The 9114-nt window shown below is 31.7% G+C and overlaps 1 long non-coding RNA gene across 1 annotated transcript; it reads left to right on the forward strand.

The window, feature by feature from the left end:
* The first annotated feature begins 4368 nt into the window (after positions 1-4368).
* On the forward strand, positions 4369-8812 carry LOC148598939 (uncharacterized). The gene is made up of 3 exons (XR_015918395.1): positions 4369-4646; positions 6200-6275; positions 8701-8812. It is a non-coding gene; the product is annotated as an uncharacterized LOC148598939 (long non-coding RNA).
* The last annotated feature ends 302 nt before the right edge of the window (positions 8813-9114 follow it).

The following is a 9114-nucleotide window of genomic DNA, read 5'->3' on the forward strand; positions in this document are numbered from 1 at the left end:
CTGGAATCAATGGTCTTCAGACAAATGTTCGAAATAAACAACATCTCCGAAGCACTCATACGAAAATAAAATTGGCCGACCTTTACAATGTTAACATATCCATTCAAATTCACAGATTCAGGTCATTAACTTCTTTTTATTTATTTAAATTCTGTCATGAAATATGTACATTTCAAAAGACAGGTTGTTGAAAATTAATGTGTTTATAATCCTTTAAAATTATTTTTGGTGGTTGTATCCTAGTATAGTTATTTTTCCTTTAACTTCTTGATTCATTGAAGACGCGTCAAAAGGATATTTGGTGTTTTTTTATATCAATACAGTTTTCAAGGTAAATATAATTGAGGTTTTATATCCAGTGTCATACTTTATAAATACGTATTTGTACCATAACGAGTCGAATAGTATATTTGTATCATATGTTAAGCTTAATTGTATTTCAAATGTTATTTAACGTATATTGTTTCTACCTGTTGTGTTTAATATCTTTGACATACAGAACAGATTGTTACTCTATCGGTTGATATCACAGATTCGATCACAGACTTAATGCCATTGTGCACTTTGTTTTCCATCTGAGTGACTTGAACCACCTCTGAGTTTTCGTATATGGTTTCTTTGGACTAGGAGCCTGGAGTGTATGATAATGTTTTCTAGTTAAAATAAATGTTAGTAAATACTTGAATGACGGCCGAAAAAAAATGTTTTGTATAATAGTGTGATTTTTCATATGTATGATTCAATGGTCTGATTTACGAAATGTGTGATAACTATAAGTGTATAAATGGTACAAGAGATTATCGAAAACTTTTTATTGTGACACAAGAATAAATAAATTTATATTTATGTTTCATATATCATGTTTCCACTAATTATTACAATATCTGTGCAAAAATTTATGTTTGTAACATTACCTTAGGTTCGTCTACCCGGGGCATGACTTTTTATGACGAACTCAGGAGGTGTTTCTAGAAAAGCAAAGGACACTCACCCTACCTGTGCACCTTGTCCATGCCCCATATTTTAGTGGAGTCCGAGTTGCTCATTTGCTCATAACCTTGGTTTCCTTGATTACTTCTTCATCCAAACCAAACACAAACCATAAAAACTTCAAAGGACAATATTTTTTTAACTAATTTATTCATTGTCTAATCTTAAGTTTGAAAGAGTCAACACATGCGTTAAGCAGTATTTGATCGAGAGATATCGTAATAAAACATTTAAAAATCACTGTCAAAATTCTGATCTTTAGACCTGGTGGCAAATTTTAAAGAAAAAGACAAGGACTTTTAAAATATAGGAACTAATACATTATTATTGTGAAACGCAGTAAGTAGAGTTGATTATGGAATTATTTGTGCAATTCATAATCACAAAGTTTAAGAATAAATATTGAACGCAATGTATTAATAGGTTATTACTCGGTAAAAAAAAATTAAAAAAAATAAAAAAAAGACTAATTTTTTTTAAGATTTATAGCAGGTTCGATGTTAGGCCCGCAGATAAAAGTCATTTAGATGCTTTACTCACGTATCTGAATATGGAAGAAATTGTTTTGAGAGTGGTGGGTACAAAAGAAGAAAAACCCGAACGCTGGCCGTATCGTGCATGTTTGTGTGTGGACGGCACCTTCCTATATCCCTAGGCCAAATTTGTTGCATTTTGTCAAATTTGACATTCTAAAACTGCTATGTATGATTGGAGCATTTGCCATCCTATTGATATCTTTCTTGTGAGAAAACTTAGTTATTCCTTGTTTCCATGATCCTGATGTAGATCTAGAGCAAATAACAATGTGGTTATCATAAGATGTAAATATAATACAGAAGTTCTTCATAACAAAATAACTACCTCGAGTGTCTAGTGTTTTCCAATTCACGAACACTGCAGCGGGTGTAATAATTAAATCACAAATCAACTGCTTTGTTGCGTACACCGGTCATATGGCCGTTCCAATTCGAAATCAAAACTTCATTAAAAACAAGTGCAATCATTTCATCCTTTAGCAAGTATTCTACCACTAATATTTCTATATATTTAACCTCTACTTTAAATACTATTAAAACTTTGTCATTAATAATTGCAATAAAAGCTATGATATAATGGGGTACCTATTTTTGGGGTATCAACAAGTCGTTTGAGGTATAAGATCGGCTTCAAACCTTTAACGATTCTGATAATTCTGTGGATAGTAATGACTTTTCTACCCTGTATACAAAATGTCATATAGAAAAGTTGTCATATTTATTTAAATGGTTTTGTGATTACCCTGGCTCTCTATTCATGCCGTAATCAACACACAACTAGCCATATTTAAATATTATCAATTGAGTTTTTTTATTGACAATATTTATATTTGTTTCGGTAAAAAATAGGTACAGACTTATTATTGGTATTCCAATGGGGACGTATTGTGCTACCCTCAAAGCCGTGTTTTCTTCTGGTACGAATCACAGTTAATGGCTTAACTCGTATAAGATCCTTTAAAACATGATCTGTTGAGAGAATTTAATTATACTTACAGATATCTTGATTATATTTTGGCCGTAAATAACCTTAACGTCGGAAACTATGTTCAAGATATTTACCCAAAAGGTTTTAAGTTGGCCAAGTCTAAGCCGATATGATATGTGATGCATATTTTAATATGCCCTGGATTAAGATCATCGTAGGAAAGTGATATAAGCTTTGCGATATAGGCTGATGCGTGTATACAGGGTATTCGATAAAAGTAATATATTCGAGTCTTAGAATTTTCTCTATTTTTGTAGTTCTTGTAACACATGTGTATTTAACACCAGGCATAGGCACCCTCAGTGTAATAGCAGGGGAGAAAAAAGAATTAACTTGTACAACAGATGCAAGTCATCCTGCTGCCTTGATAGAGTGCTATATCGGGAATCAAAATGTAACCAAAGATGCAGTTACACACCAACAACCACATGGAAATTGAAATGACATTATATCCTGTATTAACCTATTGTATACAGGGAAAGAAGCTGACTATAACAAACTTCTGTATTGTGAAGTTTGAAATTTTTGTAACGAACATAAAGTTAAATCTATCAAACAAGCAGTTGCTGATTTAAGGTTTCGTACATAAATGAATTACATTATTGGAGACGTACAAGAAATTACTTGTAAAAAAGAGGCAAGTCGTCCTGCTGCTACGATACAGTGGTACATCGGGGACGCAATATCACGTCAGCATCAGGGATGCTGTTTAACAACCACCACAACTGGTAGAAACTAAGTTGATATCGTCAAGTAAATTGAATTATACGGGGAATAAAGCTGACCATAATCAAACTGTGTATTGTGAAGCTGGTAATTCTTATGGCAGAGAGAAATTAATATCTAGAGAGGTGAAAATATATATACAAGGTGAGCTTATTTTGTGAAGTTGTGTTTATTTGAAACAAATTTTGGAACAAGATGAAATGTATACCTAGTAGCAGTGTTCGTTGTTTAATTTATGATTAAACTATTTGTGGAGTTTTGGTCCAAAACTTAGATCTTTCCTCCTGCCAATGCTTAGTAGATGTCTCTTGACTATGACATTTTATATTACACTTGTAGAAATATCAATAGAATTATTCACCATTGCACCTTATAAAACATCACCACGTATTAAGATTGACATATCAGATGGTATAATAATTTATTTACTCCACCGATCATGCTGTTAGCATAAAATTCATATGAAAGAGTAAACAAGAGAACCAGGTTTCTAGTGGAAATCAAAAGAATGTAATCCAAAGACAAGGAAAAGACATGGAAAACTGACAAACACAACAATGAACACAAAATAACCAAAATTATACATACAAAGCAACTCGGACTCCATTAAAACCTGGGAGCATGGATCAAGCGCACCGGTAGGGTAAGTGCCCAAAATACATTGATACTGAATGAAGAATATTTAATCTTGATTATGGAAAAGTACAAAGGCCCAGAAGCATTTTAAGTAAGTAATATGTAAGAAAAGGCATGAAATACCGTAGGATAATGTAAATTGTTCTTAATATAAATGCAACATGTTGTACAGAATCTAAAATGTTTTACTATACAATACAGAACAGAATTAATTCAAAACTTTTGTTTATTAATGGTGTATCCTTATTTTTCGGGCATTTATTCTCAATAAGAATTTCTGATTACAGAAATAAAAAGAACTGTATCAGTGCAGGAGGAATCTACATTATCATTTCAAGCCGACATGGGATCAGGAATTACAATAGTTATCTGCTTTATCATCACAATGATCATTGTTTTTTTACTATTTGAGAAGGAAAAAACATAAATCAAATGTATTTTTGTTTCATTTTATTCATAATGCTATCAAATACATGCGAACATGTTCACGTCTGTCTACATATATTAGAAAGATGTAATAGTAGAATTGGTTAAAGTTTCATGTTCTTAGTCATTTTATATTTTTAAAATTTCAACAAAGAAAATAGAACTTCAAATCAGTTCATGTTTAAATAAAAGCAAAGTTCATAGTATGTAATGCCATGTATAGATTTAAAGTCAATTGTTGGAACATGATCTATTGTAATTTGTTATATTTAATATTGATTGTAATTATCTAACCTTTTACTAGAACAAAACACTATCAAGGACCTATGCAAAAATAAAAGTGGGTAAGTTTTTCCGTGTGTACATTAAATGGCTAATATTCAAGATATTCAAAAGAAAATCTTAATAGTTCAACTAATATAGAATACATTATACATTATTTAAAAAATATATATATTATTATATGCAATGTTATCGAAGCAGACAGTAAAGGTTTGACAAAAAATCAGTAAGGTTTTGTCTTCGATGGGCTCTGTTGGTATGTGTTATTTTATTATTTTTATCATTTCAATCAATAATAACAACATGAACCTTTAACACAAAAATGTGGTAAAAACAGAAAATGTGCAAATACTAACACGGTCAATATGCAACGATAACGTTCATCACTCAGTGATACATGGATTTGGTTAATGCTTATGTTGCAGTCATATGTGCTCATTTTTGTTCCTAAGAGTTATCAAGGAAACCAAGGTTATAGCGGTAATCAAAAGAATGCAATCCAGGGACAAAGACCAGAAATGGAAACCAGATATCCACAACAAAGAACATAAAGTAACTAAAATCATACATACAAAGTAACAAAAGCAAATAAGCAACTCGAACTCCACTAAAACTGGGAGCATGGACCAGATGCACCGATAGGGTAAGCATCCTCTGCTTTTCTAGTAACAGCTACCGATTTGCTCATAAAAAGTCAAGTCCGGCGTAAACAAAAGAGGAAAGGAAAACAAGACCCTTTGAATAAGTCAATTTTCATGGTGCAGATGGATACACCATAACGACCCACGAGTTAATGATGACGACCATAAAACTTCTGTAGTGATGACTTCAATCTTGTAGCAACATAACCTTGTTCCAGAAGCCTGTTTGTTAGATTTCTAACGCGAGTATTAATCAGCATATCATATTACCTATCACCGACCTTTACTATTTTCCAGTTTTTCAATGGCAAAAACAATATTTCCGAAAAAGGTAATATTATATTCAGTGTTTTTTTATTAGCAACACCAATTCATCGGTCTCTCATAATGTAATAGTCTGCAATGTTGTTTTATATGAATATTTTATGTATTGTGTAATAAAGTATTTGACTTGTATGAATGTGTATTATGTTTTACTATTTGACTTTGACCGATTGACAGACGAGCTTTCGAGAAGTGGTGATTGTATTGCAATATAGTCGTAATCTTCTATATTCTTTTTCATTCTTGATTAGTACGCACTTCTTTTCTCGTCATCTATTGGTTGGTAATTGTCATGGGTTAATTCTTTTTTCATTTAAACACTCTTACCTAAGTATCTAAGTATCTGAACGGACATTTTGGTTTTTATGTTCATCCCAATCTATCAACCTATATTCTTATCAACTCAACTTATATACGCATCTGATTTCAACTTAACTATTACTAAGGTTAGTTTCCTTAACATTCCTAGATGCATGTTAATGATCTAGAAATATGTAATGATATTTTACTATTCTTAAATAACAGTGAGGAATGATTGATTCATTTAACAGTTCGAGTGGACCGCTCGAAAGTAAAAGTCTCTAAATCGATCACACACTGTGGTAATTGTTTTAAACTATAAATACAATAAGTGATTTTTAATACTTCAGGTACAATATAGTAGTACTGGGGACTATTACTATTCATGTGACCATTTACAAATGTGCCTCTTGCACGATATGTGAGGTAAGCTGAGTGTTTTGTATTCCTGAGTTTTTGCTTTGCTTATGTATTTGCTTTGCTTTTTTTACGCTTAGTGTATGCACTAAATCGCTTATGCTTTAACGCTGTTGTTTTGCTTTTTAATATGTTTGATTAGAAAATTTACCATTTTCTCATAATTTGCTACATTTGAATATGGAGTAAACCCCAGAGTCAAACTACACATTTAGCTAGTTGGTTTATGCTTCACAAGCAGATTGATGAAGCCGTAAATAAAACTTACTCAATTGTTATATTTTTCCTACAATATGTAAGTGTACTAAAATATACATTCACACACATGATTATTTTTTTATGTTTTCTTTATGTGCAAGATGATATTATTTATCTTGTGCTGTGTATTGAATATAACGGTATTTTACAGGGCATTGACATTTATTAGCAATAAAGCATAGAACCCTAGAGTAAGGGTTTACTTCTATCAACCCCTTAGAAACAGAGGTTGTGACATTAATACACATGTATCTGATATAACTTATAGTTTTCGAAACATCCAACTTTCGATATAAAAATAGAATATAACTACAAACAAGTACATATGAATGCATTATTTGTATTAAAGTACTTCCTCGTCTGAGAATCAGTCGAAATGTGTTAAGATGTGGCACATGAAGAAAAAAAAACACATATATATTTTTGCATTAACAAAGTATTTATCCCCTTAAACCTCCAGAAATAACAATCAAAGTGTTTGTAAAATTTTCCCTTTTAAGATATCGATAGGTAAAGTTTACTTTAAATACACTACGGAAAAAAGGCCGTAAAATTTTCCCGCACTTTTTCATTATATAAGCATTATATAAGCATTCAAAAATATATAATTAATAGCGAGCGCCGCGAAGTGGTGTGTGGTCTACCGTTATTTCCCTTAAGGTTCCCCAATATACTAACGAAAAAAAAGTCATGTCCCGGAAGTAACAAAAAGTGACTGTCCTTACGGAGAAAATTCATCATTTCCGTCAATCAAACAAATAAAAAAATATAGGTTAAGATTACGTTTCAGTAAAAATGAATTCATCTTTTCTGATAGTTTTTTGTTCTTCTTTTCTAATTTGTTGTACGTGAATCTCCACTGCTCCACTGTTGCTGTTGTCAAGAACCTAACCCGCCTCGGAAAAATATAACTCTTTAATATAAATCTTTTCTAAGATAGGAAAGGCAATCATTTTCTTGTTTGGAATTGGCAGCCAACGTCTGAATTTTGTTTACATCAAATGATATGTGTAAAATATTCCCACCATCCGTGGAGAACTATAATAGGACCTAATTATAACTTCCACATAAAATTACAGTATGAAAAAAATCTCTTGTAAATTTGATTCTTGCCCTACATTTCTGCAGTAAATACTAAGCAATAAAATTTATGACAGCAAAGAAAAAAATCAGGCAGAACACACTTAAAAAGGAACTATAAAATGAAAAGTCAATTGGATATAATTGTGATCTCATACCTGTTGGTACCAGTATCGCATTGTATATACCTGAGTGGATGTACGTCAAAACGTGGATGCTATAAAAATATAGTGCATTTTCTTTTTGACTCTCTACAAACTAATGTTTTGGCAAAATATATGAACAATGACTAATAAAATAGAGCAAACATCACACTATAAGATGACAAACTCTTTAATAAGAACATCTAACATAATAACATAAAAATGTTCCACTGAAAAGGTTGGTTTGATGAGTGCAAAACGAAAGTGAAATTAAATAAAATAGCTATTTATAGTTCAAGACTACTTTTCTGTCCGATCTTCGAGGACTATTTTCTTGGCGGGAAATTATTTGTTTCAGATGTCCTTAGAAGTGAAAGTTTTATTGAATCAATTTACATATTTGTTTTTTTTTAAATCCTAAAAGTATTCACTATAGAAGTATATGGGAAAATTAATACGATACCTACACCTACTACAAATTGATCTGACAGGCCAAAACTGAAATGGCTGTTGATAGAGATTCTGCTTAAATATAAATAAAAATATTACACTTGCGAGGCAAAAATTTCATAAGGGTCGACCCCACCCTTTGTTATGTCCTTTATGATTTTTACAAATCTCGCACAAACGATACACGTATGGTAAAGCTCACTTTGCTCGCTGATTTAGGCAATGCCTACCCCATATTACTTGTTACAGGATAAATTTATATAGCTTTTCAGTTGTCTCCTAGATGTATTGAATATATTTGAGGCAAAATAGACCACATTGAGAAGAATGACGTGCCAACCATTGCCTGATTCTTACACAGAATGGTAGTTAAAATAAGAGGTAGATAAAAATATTCGCCTTCTTTTCAAAAACTTTAAAAAAGTTCGAAGTTTTGGTAGTAAGCTTTTTACGTCGGAAGATTCAATTATTCTCGTTTGTAGTTTTTATCTGACTTTTTTCAGATGATCATAAAGATTTGGCAGAAAAAAGGTGGTAAGTAGGTAATCGAATAAGTCTTTATCAATCATAACTTTCCATGAGTATTAGCTTATAATTCTCTTGTATATTTATTTGTATATTTTAATTTTTTCCATAACTCTTTATACAATTTCCCCCATACTAACTTGGAATCCCGACTCAGAAGCATTATACTTAATTAACCAAAGATGTTAAAATAATGGATTTTTTATAAACACCTGTGTCTAATGAGGTGGAGGAGTTGCTCAATTGACGGTCGGAATTATAATGGGAACTAATTGTGCTTGCATTACTCGCTTCACTTATATAAGGTTGATATTATGGCTGATCTTATCGAAAAGAAGAAGCCAGGCAAATCTCTTGACCACAGTTTCCGCTAACTGAATGTTCAACTATTA

This window comes from Perna viridis, chromosome 14 (assembly GCF_037379345.1).
Source record: "Perna viridis isolate PV_CMFRI_1.1 ecotype Kerala chromosome 14, ASM3737934v1, whole genome shotgun sequence".
Lineage (NCBI taxonomy): Eukaryota > Metazoa > Mollusca > Bivalvia > Mytilida > Mytilidae > Perna > Perna viridis.